The following is a 15,000-nucleotide window of genomic DNA, read 5'->3' on the forward strand; positions in this document are numbered from 1 at the left end:
CACTCCAAAACTTCACACATTACACCAGGTCAAATGTTTAGTAAAACCAACAGGCTTGTAATAAAATACCTCTCCCAGTCACATCCCTTTCCCACTGACCACAGTATTGAGCTTGAATTCCCAGCAGTATCATTACTAGACATTTTTTGCCACCTTTCTGAATCTGAAAAGCTTCCTACATTTAGTGAAGATTAGGTAATGCTACATCCAATCAATAGCAGCTATCAATTCTATGCCTTGTTCAGCAGAACAAGTTGATTAAAGTAAGGAAGAAGGGTCACTGAATATTGCTTAAAACTGGATGTTTTTTAAAACCAATCTGTAGTTTGTAGAAAATATATTACTCATAGACAACAGCAAATACTGAAATTATGATAAAAATGGGAGTTGTTTAGTTGCCCTTTATAGAACCATAAGGTAAGCCAGCTTTTCCAGCCCAAGCACTCACTGGATAGGACTTAAACACATGCACTCTGATTTTCCAATCTCTAGGTTGCTTATGCCATGATCTTATACTTACAAACATTCAATCTCCTTCCAGATTGGCATACCTATAATCGACCCAATATCACAAAGACCAGTAATATTCTAAAGAAATTATAACATCTGTAGAAAAAGTCATGTCCAAATCCACGTATTTATACCCATGGTGAACTTTCTTTCTTTTTCTTTCTTTCTTTCTTTCTTTCTTTCTTTCTTTCTTTCTTTCTTTCTTTCTTCCTTCCTTCCTTCCTTCCTTCCTTCCTTTCTTTCTTTCTTTCTTTCTTTCTTTCTTTCTTTCTTTCTTTCTTTCTTTCTTTCTTTCTTTTTTCTTTTTTAAGTTGCAGACCCGAGGAAACTAGAAAACCATTGCTCCTGCTCCTAGGCTGAGCCATGCTCAGAAGACACAGATGGAGTGAATATACAACAGTGATCATGGGTCTCTTGGCATCAGAGGTGCTCTGGTTGCACTGGTTTCTAGTGGCTGTTAGTCAAGAGCACCCAGGCACAGGTACTCTAAATTAGAGGAGGCACAATCTTTCCTTCCTATGTTATCAGTACACCATCACGCACTGCTTGTGTCTGAGAACTGTTAGCCTTTGTTAGAAATTGCTCAGTAAACCAAGGTAGGTAATCATAAGATGAGAAGGATGAGGAATCAGGAAATGGAAAATAAAAAAAAACTATATTTATCATGTTTTATACAGTATTGAAACACGTCTTTCCAACCAGTTATAACAACATTGTCAGGAAAGGCAGCACTAACACTTTCATTTTGTTACAAGTAAGAAATTAGTCACTTGAAGTTTTCAGACCTACTTGGGGTTCTGGCAATCAACACTCTCTATGGTAAATTGTTTAGGCAATAGCAGCTAGTTCCCATTCTTCCAGGCATCATCAACCACTGAAGAGCTGTGCACTTGCTTTCCCAGACTATTGCTCTTTCTCACCAGGCCATGGCCTAGACAAAAGTGGCTATTATGTTGGTGAAGCCTACAAGACACATCTTGGCATGAACTTCAAGAACACCAAAGAGTCATCCCTAACAATTTTTCTCTATGATAGGGGAGCCAAAACACACGTTACACTATTATTTCTCTAAAAAGAAACTTCCTGAAGCTATGCTATACTAAGAAATCATATTCAGTTCTATTTCATATCTTTATGTCTACTGATGTCATCACTCTCCAGTGTACAGCCATTAGATACTATTTCTCTACTACTAAAGTGATATGATTATTATAATAATGTGTAGTGATTAGCTGCCTTATCTATGCTAAAGTGATGTCATTTCTGTCAAGCTTCCATCTTTTGATACGATTAGCATTATTATGCAATATATGCTGTCCCCAGATGTGCTGGCCTACCCTACTGTTAGTTTAAATTTTGGGTCCCCAGCCTTTGAAAGCTTCAAGATCATCATTTCTAAATATGTTTCCTATACAATCATATTTCTTGCTTGCTTTAAGATCTTCCCAGACCTTTGTTTTTCTATCACAATCATTGTACCTCCTACTTCACTAAACGTTTCAATACCTATGTGGAAACAGCTGGCTTTCTGATTTTTAACAAAGGTACTTGCAATAGGTATTGGTGATTTTACCTGAAAGTAGAACTATAATAAGCCTTTAACTTCCCAAACCAGCAAAGGTTAAGCAAGCTGGAGGGCTTTCACTTAAATATCTGAATTTATTTTGTTATACAGATCACAAAAATGTAAAATCAATGCAGCTAATGTTCTTTTCCATAGTAACTTTTTTCCTTTTCCTATCATCAAATACAAGGAAGGCTTTACGTTCTAAACTCAGACTTGTACTTGTTTTTAGCTAATCATTTGTCGTTCCTTTACTAGTGTTCTTACCGGGGGGGGGGGGGGGGGGAAGCAGCTGAATATACCTTGGCTTCAATTTTCCTGAGGACTTCAAGAGATGGTGGAGGATGCTACTTCATACTCAAACCTCTGTTAGGGGGCTGGCAGCCTAGCAGAGACAGTGAACCGTGGTCATGTCCACAGAGCTGTGTCTCAGCCATTGAAAAGCTTTACCTCCGCTAAGGATAAAGAATGAAAAGCCAGTAGTGTTTTTCACTATATTCTATTTTAATTAGAGCTGAAGAAATTACAAAATGTTTTTGCTACACACCCAATCGCATAAAGTGTATTATAAAACATAATATTTATCTTTAAATAAAACTACCAAGGTACAAATAATCTTTTTTGGCTCTTAAAAAAAATTGGAGAGTGGTAATAATGAAAAGCGGGAACAATTATGGGCTGCATTTAATACTGTTCCAGTGTGATTTTAATGTCATAGCATAGACTTGATTGTATTCATTCTATTATTGGCCACATATTTTCAGTGCCAAAATTTGTAACCATCATTGGAGAGTTCATGACTCAGAAGAAAACTAAAAACATTGGAGAACTCGCCAAAACACCCTTTCATGAATTCTGTCTCTGCAAGTTTCTTCTTACTTGATAAAAGCATGAGGAGCCTCTTATGATAGCAAGCTATGGGACAGATGTGCCTGCACAACAATACCCACTTTACAACCTACAGCTGAGAAGTAAGAAATCACATATTCCTACGACTTCAGAAAACACTGACCATTTGAGCGGCATCAGTTCAACAGTATTTCCAACTTTGAAATGATTTCATTTAACACAGATTCTTAGGTTGGGGGTCTTGCTGTGCCAAATACAGTGCAGGAACACATTTATAACAAAATCGGAAAGCTACGAAATGTTGTACTTTTAATAGCAAGAGTGGCACACTACCACAGAAAACAGTTCCATTAAAACACTTAAAATGCTGTTTGGGTTCCTGACTCAGAAGAGAAGGACCCAGCGTGCATCAGGTCAGGTTTTCCTGCTTAAGAGAATCAATTGGAAGTGGAGTGCATTAATTACTTCAACAGTGACATCGAACGAGCCTTCCTAATCAAAATAATCGTAGGCACTCTTAAGTATCATTTTTGTTTTCTTCATATTTAGTGCTTTATTAGGCTTTCAATAATGATCTCACTACTGACCACTGTATTTACTGGGTTACACACACACACACACACACACACACACACACACACACACACACAGGAATGAAAAGAACGAGAAAGGAAAGTCTATAAAAAGAACACAATGGAAATATAGACTTTTTTCATTGTCTTTGACGAAAACAGCTTGTCTTAAATGAGTCCACCTTGGCGGACACTTACATCAAATCCAACCATGTTAAAGATTGCCGATCCTTAGAAAGGAGGCAAAGTGTAATTATTTTCACAGGAGCCAATATACCTGCCCCTCAAAATTCACCTATGAGGATTATAGAGGCTAAAAACCAATCAATGTGTTTTTAAGTGAGTTTCTTTCTAAAGATATGCATTTGCACAGAAGTCTCCACTTCGTTTATAACTTGAAATTAAATAGGAATTTGTAATGCTGATGTACTTCATTGCAGTTTTAAAAAGTATTCTTGCCACAAGAAAATCATCTCGAAGTGGTATTTGATAAATCATCAAGTACATAGGTATACCTCGTTTAAAATATTTCAAGTGCATATAGTTCAGATAAAGATTGGCTTGAATTTTAAGAGTATATATTTGACAAAAATCTGTATTTCCGTGTCCAATGATTGTCTTCCATTCCTCCGCATCACTACTTCACCCCTAATTACAGGCAGAGAAAATTCTCCATTCCTTGAGAGTTAACATACTTCCCCATCATTCTGGGCTTCACAGGAGGTGAAGGGCCCAGCGATACTCATCGTTATCAATGCGGTTACAGTGTCCTGCAAGTTTGGACAAGTTATTAGGTCAGACACTAACTTCCTAAGTAGAGAAATGATGTGTGTTCTTTGTGAGCTCCTCAGCAATGGCTGGAGTCAGTGCTAATTAAGGCCCCACGGCAACATGGTTCCAGAGAGGTCGGTGACTTCTTTCTGACGCCTAAACAGTGCTCCACTCAAAGGAACTGCCCCTAATCTGAAGTGATGTGATGTAGAGCTGGCCTTTCAGATCCACCGTATATTTAAAGGAAAATGACAGTTAATGGCAGGGGTGTCAAGAAAGAGCAGATGGAGGAGCTGGGAGAAATGTCACTCTGCAGCTAAGTTTACCTGCAATTAGTTACTGTGTTGAAGAACCAGTGGACAAGGGAGCCCTGGGCACCTTTTTACGACTTTGGTGATCCTAAGATGCCATGGAGGCAAGATCTACATCAGGCAGTCCCTGGGATAAACAGCTCCCTACAAACTAACTGCGCAGCAGCATCTGTATACACCAGGGCCCAATTCTAGATCTCCTTTTAGCCAAAAGCATTACTCTTGCCCAGTGGTCTTCTAGAATTATTACACCACAACGGTTTTAGTGACTGTATTAATAGGAACACAAATAATAAATTCAGGATAAAGAACTTTTCTTAATGGGAATAAGCCATTGTGGTAATTAATCTTGGAGTCATTTTTCTTTGCCCCTTGAGGCACAGAGCTTGAGAAACCCAAATAATATTCAAAGGAAAACCCAGGATTTATTGTCAGTTAGTTTTAATTGACACCTGTACTAGTTACTTGACAATTGTGAGACCTGTCAGCACAGATCTGTTTCTTGCTTGATTATTTCAACTGGCTTGACTGGCTCTCGCCACATCTCAGTGTTGAATCTCCAGGCTGTGTATGAACACTGCATGGCCCTCAGAGATCTTGTTGCTGTTATACTCCAGAATCATTTTTCATACTACAACAGCTAAGGATGAATCAGAGTTCTGATTTTTTAAGTTTTTAAGCACTGGGTTTTGTATGCTTTGATTACAAACTTTACAAAAATCAAATGGATGTTAACCACTCCTTTGTATCCAAGTCCCAAAGTCCCTTGAAAAAACTAAGTTTCAAGTTTAAAAATTATATCTGCAGGGATTTTTTAGTTTCAGGATTATATAATCAAAAGCAGTTTATCAGCCGGGCTACGGTGGCACACGCCTTTAATCCCAGCACTCTGGAGGCAGAGTCAGGCAGATCTCTGTGAGTTCAAGGCCAACCTGGTCTACAGAGCGAGATCCAGGACAGGCACCAAAACCACACAAAGAAACCCTGTCTCAAACCCCCCCCCAAAAAAGCTGTTTATTAAAGTCATAATGCATATTCATACATAATATTATATATTAATTCACTGGTATTCAGTCTGCATAAAAGAACATTTTTTTCATAATAGAGTATGCAAGTTTAATATACACTAAAACTTGTACATTGCTGTATATAAGAAATATATATACTAATCATAGAATAGAACTATAGACATTAGAGGCAATTTATCCCACAGTATTCATATTACAGATAAAGACATGGAACCCCTGAGAAGCTGCACTGTTTCCTCTAAGTGACATGCAAGTGCAAGATTAACTTTCTGTTTCCTAAGTACTCTCATACCAGAATGATTTTTCTTTCTTAATCTAAGTTCAGAATTTACTACAAAGAATAAAACATTCTAGCCGGGAGGTGGTGGCGCATGCCTTTAATCCCAGCACTCGGGAGGCAGAGGCAGACGGATCTCTGTGAGTTCGAGGCCAGCCTGGGCTACCAAGTGAGTTCCAGGAAAGGCGCAAAGCTACACAGAGAAACCCTGTCACAAAAAAACAAAATAAATAAATAAATAGATAGATAGATAGATAAATAAATAAATAAATAAATAAATAAATAAATAAATAAATAAATAAAACATTCCAACACTAAAACGTAACGTGGACATAAAAACCTATACCCTCAAATTTATTCTATAGCATTGGTGTTCATACCATTTTTAAACACACTGTCAAACTGCAAATGAATATCTCTAATTATGTAAACAGCTTCCTACTTTAAAACATAAGAAATCAGGGCTGCAGAGTTGACTCTGTGGTTAAGAGCACTGGCTGCTCTTCCAGAAGACCCAGGTTCAATTCTCAGTACCCACATGGCAGCTCACAACTTCTGTAACTCCAGTTCCAGAAGATCCAACACCTCATCTAGACATACAGGCAGGCAAAACACCACGGTACATAAAATAAAAATAAATTTAAAAAACATAGCAAATCTTCTACTTTAAAATAGAAAAAAGTTAGAGTGCTTTACCATCCCCCAAAATGTACATATCCATCCAATATGTGCCTTGGAAACAGATAAGGAGGCTTTTATAAGCAAAAGTGGTCAAGGTACCTGAGACCAGGCCTACAGTGCTAGATAACATGTCTCAAAAGATAGATAGATGAGAGAGAGAGAGAGAGAGAGAGAGAGAGAGAGAGAGAGAGAGAGAGAGAGAGAGAGAACGTTTACGAAGTGGGTAACAACTCACAACCCTTGGAATTCAGAAAAACAAAAACAAAACAAAAAACATGAAAACCCCACTAACTTGTTGATTGAAAAATACTTGATTGGATACCAAGAAAAAGACTTATTTTGCCCAAGGAAAAAAAAGGGGAAACTTGGGGGGGTTATTTTAAACCCAAAGTTTTACTCATCCTTTTCTAAATTTTCTTTGTTTTAGTAATTCAAAATAAAATATCAAGCAAAAGAACTTATCAAAATTGTTTTCATATCAATTCCTGCAAGAAACAGCCTAACAAAAGTTTTGTTTTGTTTTTAATACTTTGAATGGTAGTTGCCTCTCAGCCTCTTTAAAAATTCTTTTCTAGTTGAGCTGCTATTACTCAACCAAGGAGGATGGGTCATCCGTCCTCGTCTGTGCGCAAGTCAGGCTGGGTAGAAGCTCAGATCTGAGTCTTTGGAATCCAGACAGAAGCAAGCTTCTGGAACTAAAGATTTCCAACCTGGGGATTATGGTGCTGAACGTTACAGAGGTATCTTCTACACCACCTCCTCCTCAGAATATGACAAACAAAAAAAAGATACCTGCTACCATTGCATTGGCAAGCCTAGAACCATACAGCATTCATGTCTTTGGCAGGGATTACTTATTGATGCAATACCAGAGAATTAAACATTGTTTCATTAAATTAATAATTTCAGGTCTTATTATCAGTTTTATTTTATGCTAATATATCCTTAATATGAATATGTGATACATCTGAGTGACAACTCATTTTTCTTACATATCAGTTTATTGTGAAATGTGGTCTGTTAAGTTTTTAATAATATTCTTTTAATAATAATTTCTTGTTGTCGTACTTGATAACAAGTATGTAGGAACCATGTTGGCTAGGAAAATCTAGCTCATTGTTTCTCAAATATGTCATTTTGTTAGATTATTTAATGAAAAAATGATACAATAACAGCCAATGAAATATGACTGTGGTGTAACAGCGTCTATCACAATCTTCATGAGGTAAGAGATAAACAAGTTATTATTATTGTTAATTTTAGAAGTCCTGAACAATTTTAAAGTATACTTCCTAGACCACTTAATAATATAGAAATAATTTATTAAAATATAGCCAGATGTGTAGAACAATTTTACCCAGTGCCCTAAGATGCAAGTATAGATAAGTATCAATCAAATAACTCTTGGATTTTGAAATAAATTATAAAGTAATAAGGAAGGGATGTTTTAGGAGTTGTTGGTATGCCACATGAAATTAAATCTAAAGCAAAATCAAGTCAATATGGATCATTATAAGTTGAATTCTAATATGTATTTGCACAGAAAACTAATGTCACAATAGATGCTGGTGAGTATAAAAGTTGAAAAATAACTTTTCTGTGAATATACATTATATTTACATATTATATAATAAGCTAAAATGATACTACTAGAACTGACTATTATTCTTTTAATAATATGATGCTATTTTCCAGTTCCATTAATAGCACAGAAATTAAACTTTGAAAACCCTGACAAACAAATCAAGATAATTCAGATCTCAAATCCACAAATTGAAGTGGAGATTTGGTAATTACCTAACTAATTTGATTAACTGAGATGAGTAAACTAGATACTTATGAACCATGATCTGTGCTGATCCTGAATGCTCACTTTGACTGAATAAATCAATTTAAACTGGTTAAATGCTAAATGTACTGTCTTCATAGCATAAAGCAAAAATGAGATTCTGTTGCCATTTTGTTATTTTTATTAATGTAGAAAGCTAAAAAGAATTGCTTACCATAATATTCATTTGTTTATTTCCTGACAAAATACTATTTTTTGCATAGCACAGAATCTAAAGGCTCACTCGTTATCCATGGTAATTTTGCTCTATGATTCCTCATTAGAGCACTTCATATAAATGTTTGTTTCAAATTGCACTATTATGTTATAATCAAAAGACGGAATTTAGCCAAAACGTTTATTTACCATCTTGTAGACAGTCAAAACAGTCTGTTGATGCACTCTTTGATATTAATTCCTACTCATCCAAGAGTGGATTTAGGCCAAAACGCTTGATTGCTCTTTTGAGGACTTCTACGATCAGTTAGTTTAGCCAACAGCCAGGCCATAATAGAAGTCACTTACTAGCAAGCCAGCTGATTTCTTTGTCTATACACATAATGACACATAAATACTCTGGCTGTAAACTTTCCAGAAAGCAAAATAATACACTGGTGTGAAATAAATGTTTTCATGAATTATTTTATTGGAGTATTCAATTTAATCATCAAGCAAATGTGGACAGCATGCTAGCATAATCTGATAAATCTCATAAAAGAGCACATAGCACAATAATAATGATCAAGTTACACAGTTCACTTTATGGTCTCGACCTTAGGCCCTCATTTTGAATATTTTTTCCTTTACATACAAATAACTAAAAAATTGGCTCTTTATCATGAAATAAGATTATTTGATATTGTTATATTATATTAGCATATAATATATATTATAAATGACAGCAACCAGCACTGATTTTGGAGAATTTCAGCTTCTAAGTAAAAAGCTTTCATGTCTCCAAATATCTGAAGGTGGCATTGCAGTGTATAATATCTACTAAACCAAATCGAATCCAGAGCTGTAAATGCTCACCTAGACTCACTGCTGCAAACTGAGATGTATAGAAGTTACATTAGAAGGAACAGGACACACATGAAAAATAAAACCATAAAAAAACAAGGTAATCAAAATCAAGAGCCAAGATGCAAGACTGGAGCAGAAACATTAATAATCAAAGAATAAAATTCAATATTTAATTGAGTATCAAACTGTATGATGCAGGAGGTGCCATGGAAGATCACTGATGAAGAAGATATGTCAACACAGTTTTGGGGGTGGGGGAAGAGAACAATGGTCTATAAAAGACATAGAAGAGAAGAGAGGAAGAAGAGTAGAAAGACGGTAAAGATAATAATAATTGTGTTTATAAAACATGAACAACACAGTGAACAATACTAGAAGATCATGAGCCTCAGTTCAATTTGAGAATGAAGTTAAAGAATTAAAAAAAAAAAATGATTTCCCAACCAGGATCGACTATGGCATTTCCTACTCTAACATGATTGCTTCCTGAGAATACTCCAAACTTCTTGGTCTTCGATGATCTTGAGAGCTACAACTTGTGTAAATTCTCAGGCAAGTCATTTATCCTGAAAGAACTCTCAATTTCCTCATTTTGAAATGGGGAGCATGACAGTACCAGCTGTTCACCATTAATGGAAGACTAAGAAAGCATATGTGCCGAGGGTACTTAAAATGGTGACTTCCACACAGTTTTTTAGTGAAGGTCTGCTATGATCATCATCACTGTTAACCATTAATGGCCTTTTCCTCGGCCTACTTCATGCTTCCACTCTTGCTTCCTAATCATGCACCCTGTGTTTTCTCTAAACTGAACTACCACCCCCTCCAGCACTCCCTGTGGTTTTCAAGCCCAAAGCCTTTGCTTACCATGCTTAAGGCTGTCCTGAGGGTCATGACCTAACCACTTTCTCCTCCTGATGCTTAAATCTTGCCCACACTGCAAGTTCTCACATGATGCTGCTCTCTATTTTGCATCAGATTTAGCAAAAGCCACTCTGTCTAGGGGCCCATCACTTGGTTTTTAGTTCATTTTATAACACTTGATTACAGTCATACATCTGTCACCCTTAAAACTTAAACTGAAATGCAAAGACAGTTTTAGGGTTGGATTCAATCCAATAGTAGGCCAATAAAAAGTCATTTTAATCTTTGCTGAATTAAAAATAGTTAAAAGATGGGATATATAATATTCATTTATATATAGTGATGACAGTATTTACAAGAAAAGATACATATAACCCTAAGTTGACAGATTTGACTTACAGTAAAAACAAAAAACAAACAAACAAAACATGGTCACTGGATTTTTCCAGAACATGGCAAGCAGACACGCTATGACTCGTGGCTGCCAATAACTCTCATGCCTTGAGCTTTCCTCCATCATGGTCAACACTGTCCTGAACCTTCTAAACCAAAAAGTGTGCTGAACTATGTGCTTCTCTGCCAGGGGTTTCTGACTTCCAAGTTAGAGATCCTGATCCATGACAGAAGTTCCATCTCTGGGAAGATTATGCTGAATTTTGTATCAATGATTTAATTACCATATCATGAATTAAAACTTTATTATGGAGCTGGAGAGATGGCTCAGAGGTTAAGAGCACTGCCTGTTCTTCCAGAGGTCCTGAGTTCAATTCCCAGCAACCACATGGTGGCTCACAACCATCTATAATGTGATCTGGTGCCCTCTTCTGGCGTGCAGGCATGCATGCAGATAGAACACTGTATACATAAATAAAACTTTATTATATCTTACATAAAAAATGCACTGGGAACTCAGGCATATAGTTCAGTGTTAGAGTGCTTGTCCTTGGACGTTCAAGGCTTTGGGTTTTATCCCCACATCATTTAGCTGGGATAATATATCTTACATATTTCTTATTTATACAAATTAGTTTTCAGGGGTAACTAAAACAAAGCCTAATATACATTATGAGTTCTAAAGCTCATAATTACTAAAATAGCGATGCTTATAAAAATTTCACATATTTGATATACTTATTTGTAACATCACATTGCTTCATTCCCTGTTTGTAAGTATCTCACACCAAGTCTTTATATGTACTGCTTCAATAGTAACTTTGTGGTGACCAATGTCTGACTTCCTGTCACATGTTCCACATTTACCTGTTCTAGATGATGCTTGTAGCTTTCTCTGGTGAACATCATAGTGAGAAAAGAGAATGCCAAACAGAATTTTGTTGCTGATGCCCAACGGCCCAATGGCAAGGATTATTGTGAAAACATTTCTCATATATATAGTTTAGTTTCAAAATATCTCCTTTCCCCCTGTAGATTATTAATGTCTAGAATACAGTTAAAGGTGTGTGTTCTATGGTCACACTGATTTTCAAATCTTAGTTTCATTCCTGGGATGAAAGAACTCTATAAGTCTATAAACAGAAATCTTTCCAAGCCTTTATTTCTTCATCTGCAGCAGAAAAATCAAGTGAGTATCAGGATTTCAGAATGATTTAGGAAATCCAAAGCAAACAAACATCTGCTTCTGTTATTATCCTTGGGGAGTCAATTCAGACTCAATCAAAATCTGCATGGATACTTCCACAATATATAATGAGTTTAGTACAAAGGAATACATATAGAGACAGTAGAGAACATGCAAGACAAACATTCGCTTGCCTCAGAAATATCTACCTAATTGAGAAAACCACGACACCTTAGTCTAAACTCTTGAACAAATGCCTCACTTCTCCACATCTGTTGACCTTGTTAGGATTTTTTCTATGGTAGTATTTTCACATTTTTTTAAGTTTATATTGGATGCTCATGGGAAATAATGCTAGTATAGATTCTATAGAAAAAATATTTACAAAATATCTAGATTACTACAAATAATTCTCACTAATATACAGACCTGTCAACTATGTTCTTGTTATTCATATAAATAAAATTCATTTGACTCAATATGGCAGTGCCTCATAAATATTCCAATAGTCTTCATTATAGAAAATTACTCTGAAAAGAAACAACTTCCCTTACAAATTTCTGTAAAGAAAATTTCAATTGTTTTTGTCATGATGTTTTAAAAATTCTGTTAGTTTGGACTAACAGGATATTCATGTTTGATCAGATTGTTCCTGTATTAAAAGGCAGTATTAAAGTTGAACACTAAATTTATTAGAACTAAAGAGGACAGATTAATATCAACTATGGTTTGGTTACTTCACTTTTTAATTTGTTGAGTTTTGCTATAGAAATGATCTACCATCACAGACTAAGTAAACACATCAAGGTAGCATAATTAGAATATTTATTGCTACATTATATTAAAATTCTGATAGGCTGGAAAGCAGAAACTAAAGCTATTCTAGTGTTTTATTCTATTAATACATAAAATATTCACTTAACATTTTTTGAGGAAAAACTCTCAATATGCATAAGAATCAATTTTTGAAGGTTGGTTGTTTGGCTAATTACAGGCTGCTCAGGTGTTTAAATAAGTCCTAGACTTTAACTCTAACAGTCACCCAGCAGTGATCTGTTGTATATTCTAACTGTCCTCAAAATAATTACAGAGTAGAGCTGTGGACTGTCATTCATGAATGTATTCCATTGTGTGAGGAGAAAAAGAAAATGGTGGCCTGTGCATTAGCACATCAGCATGGCTAGACCAGTGACAAGACAGATTAGGATGTATATTAAATCTCACACACGACTGCCTTTCTGTATCAAGGTAAAAAATACTTGCTCTTACATATATTAGGGACTGGTGTTAGTTTGACATCTACATTAATATTGATAGCATATCAACGTTCATTTTTTATATTTACTGTCAATAACTCGTATAAACCTGGTAAAAATTAGATAACAGAAATGGAAAGAAATGGCTAAAGATAGCCTTATTTTATGATATCTAAAAATAATAATACTAAGAACCCTCAATATTGCTAGAATTGTTTTAAAATATCAACCCAACAGCAATATATCAAATGGCTTACACAGCTATGACTATAATCTAGTCCCATTTGTCAAACAAGAAATTTAATGAAGAAAGATTCTATAAAAAGCAGCTACAGGAGGAATAATAACGTGAATATTATATGAATAAGAGATTGATGTGTTTAGAAGCTTGGTTCCCACAATTTTATTATTTCATCTTCTATACACTATCTTCAAGGACAATAGGGAATTGCTAAGGAATAATTCTGCCTGTGGATAGCAGCACATGAGATGTGCATATAATAATTATAAAAATGGGAATACACAGATGCTGATTTTGAGAATTTCAAAATGTTTTTTTTATGTGTAGATTCATATTGAGAACTGGAAACCTCATGACAGTTGTGTCAGAGAAGTTGTTGTTTATTTTCTTTTAAAATGTTACAAAATTGTAAAGCCCATTTTATTTCAGGGCAATATCTTGCTTTCATTAGTAACTAAATGTTCTTTTCAATGTTGGGTATTTTACAGTAGGTTTGAAGTATGTTATTTTTGTTTTTACAGTAAAAGATACTATAATTCATTTAAAGTATTCATAGAATATGAATATTACACAAGAATATGGTGAACAAACCTTTCATGTTAGCTCTGAATGAAGAGAAATATAAATAAATCACTGTTATAAAAAAGAAAATCTTGGGATCTGTTATCCTCCTAGCAGATATTGTAAATGGCTAGCATTGTGATTTTAGGATCAAAGTCAGTGTTAATGTCCTGATGCTCCATCATTCAGGAGAAACATAAAGGACCAAGACAGAGTTTAAATGTGTCATGAAACAACACATCAAGAGTTGCTCTTTTCCAAAGTCAGATGAGCTTTCATTAAAACATGCCTTTGATAAAAGTCTACCTTTCTCACTTTCTAGAACTCTGCAGAAGATGACTCTGGTAAAAATTATGTTCTTAGCAATAATTATCTCTCTGAAATTTATGTTGTTACTTATGTAAGTTCTTGAAAGAGATGTCCTGGGCTAGACAATAGCTCAGCAGCTGAGAGCACTGACTGCTTTTCCAGAGGACCCCGGTTCAATTCCCAGCACACACATGGCAGTTCACAAATGTCTGTAACTCTAGTTTCAGAGAATCTGACACCCTCACAGCAATGCACACAAAGTAAATTTAAATTAATTTAAAAACAAAACAAAAAAGCAAAAGAAGGCCATTACAAAATTGCGTTCACAATGAGAAGCCCTTCCATTGGGCAACACTACTGATAAAGGCGGGAAGACATCTTCCTGTGTTCCTCTAATGCCATTTGTGCCTGTTTTAACAAGATGTATGTAAAAGGAAAGATGTAGAAGAATGCCTGGCATTGAAGAATATCTTGAACTCTAGTGCCTGGGATGTTCAGAGCATTAAAGTTGACTAATTAATGTCAATAACGCCCTTGAAAAAGATAAAGGGTCATTTTAACAAGTAATGAAACTGCTGAGATCATTCGAGAGGCATACTCAGGCTTTCACCCAGGGGTCATTTCTATGCTTAACAAAGTGATGTAAAATTAACTATTTTCATAAACAGATGGTCTTTAGGATAATGGCTTGTACTTTTTAATTTCCTTTTTGGCAGTACGTTAAGCCAAATGTCAGCAGTGTCAATAGTCTTCATTAGAAGTCGCCTGATATTGCT

The 15,000-nt window shown here is 35.5% G+C and overlaps 1 protein-coding gene and 1 long non-coding RNA gene across 3 annotated transcripts in view; one reads left to right on the top strand and one right to left on the bottom strand.

The window, feature by feature from the left end:
- The window catches only part of LOC131903410 (uncharacterized), an 11,419-nt gene extending 10,522 nt beyond the window's left edge, over window positions 1–897 (top strand). Inside the window, exon 3 of the long non-coding RNA XR_009377510.1 lies at window positions 822–897. This is a non-coding gene — a long non-coding RNA (uncharacterized LOC131903410). The remainder of the gene's footprint in view (window positions 1–821) is intronic.
- The window catches only part of Zfhx4 (zinc finger homeobox 4), a 160,170-nt gene that overhangs the window by 67,422 nt on the left and 77,748 nt on the right, over window positions 1–15,000 (bottom strand). The window lies entirely within an intron of this gene.

Source organism: Peromyscus eremicus, chromosome 2, assembly GCF_949786415.1.
Source record: "Peromyscus eremicus chromosome 2, PerEre_H2_v1, whole genome shotgun sequence".
NCBI classification, from domain to species: domain Eukaryota; kingdom Metazoa; phylum Chordata; class Mammalia; order Rodentia; family Cricetidae; genus Peromyscus; species Peromyscus eremicus.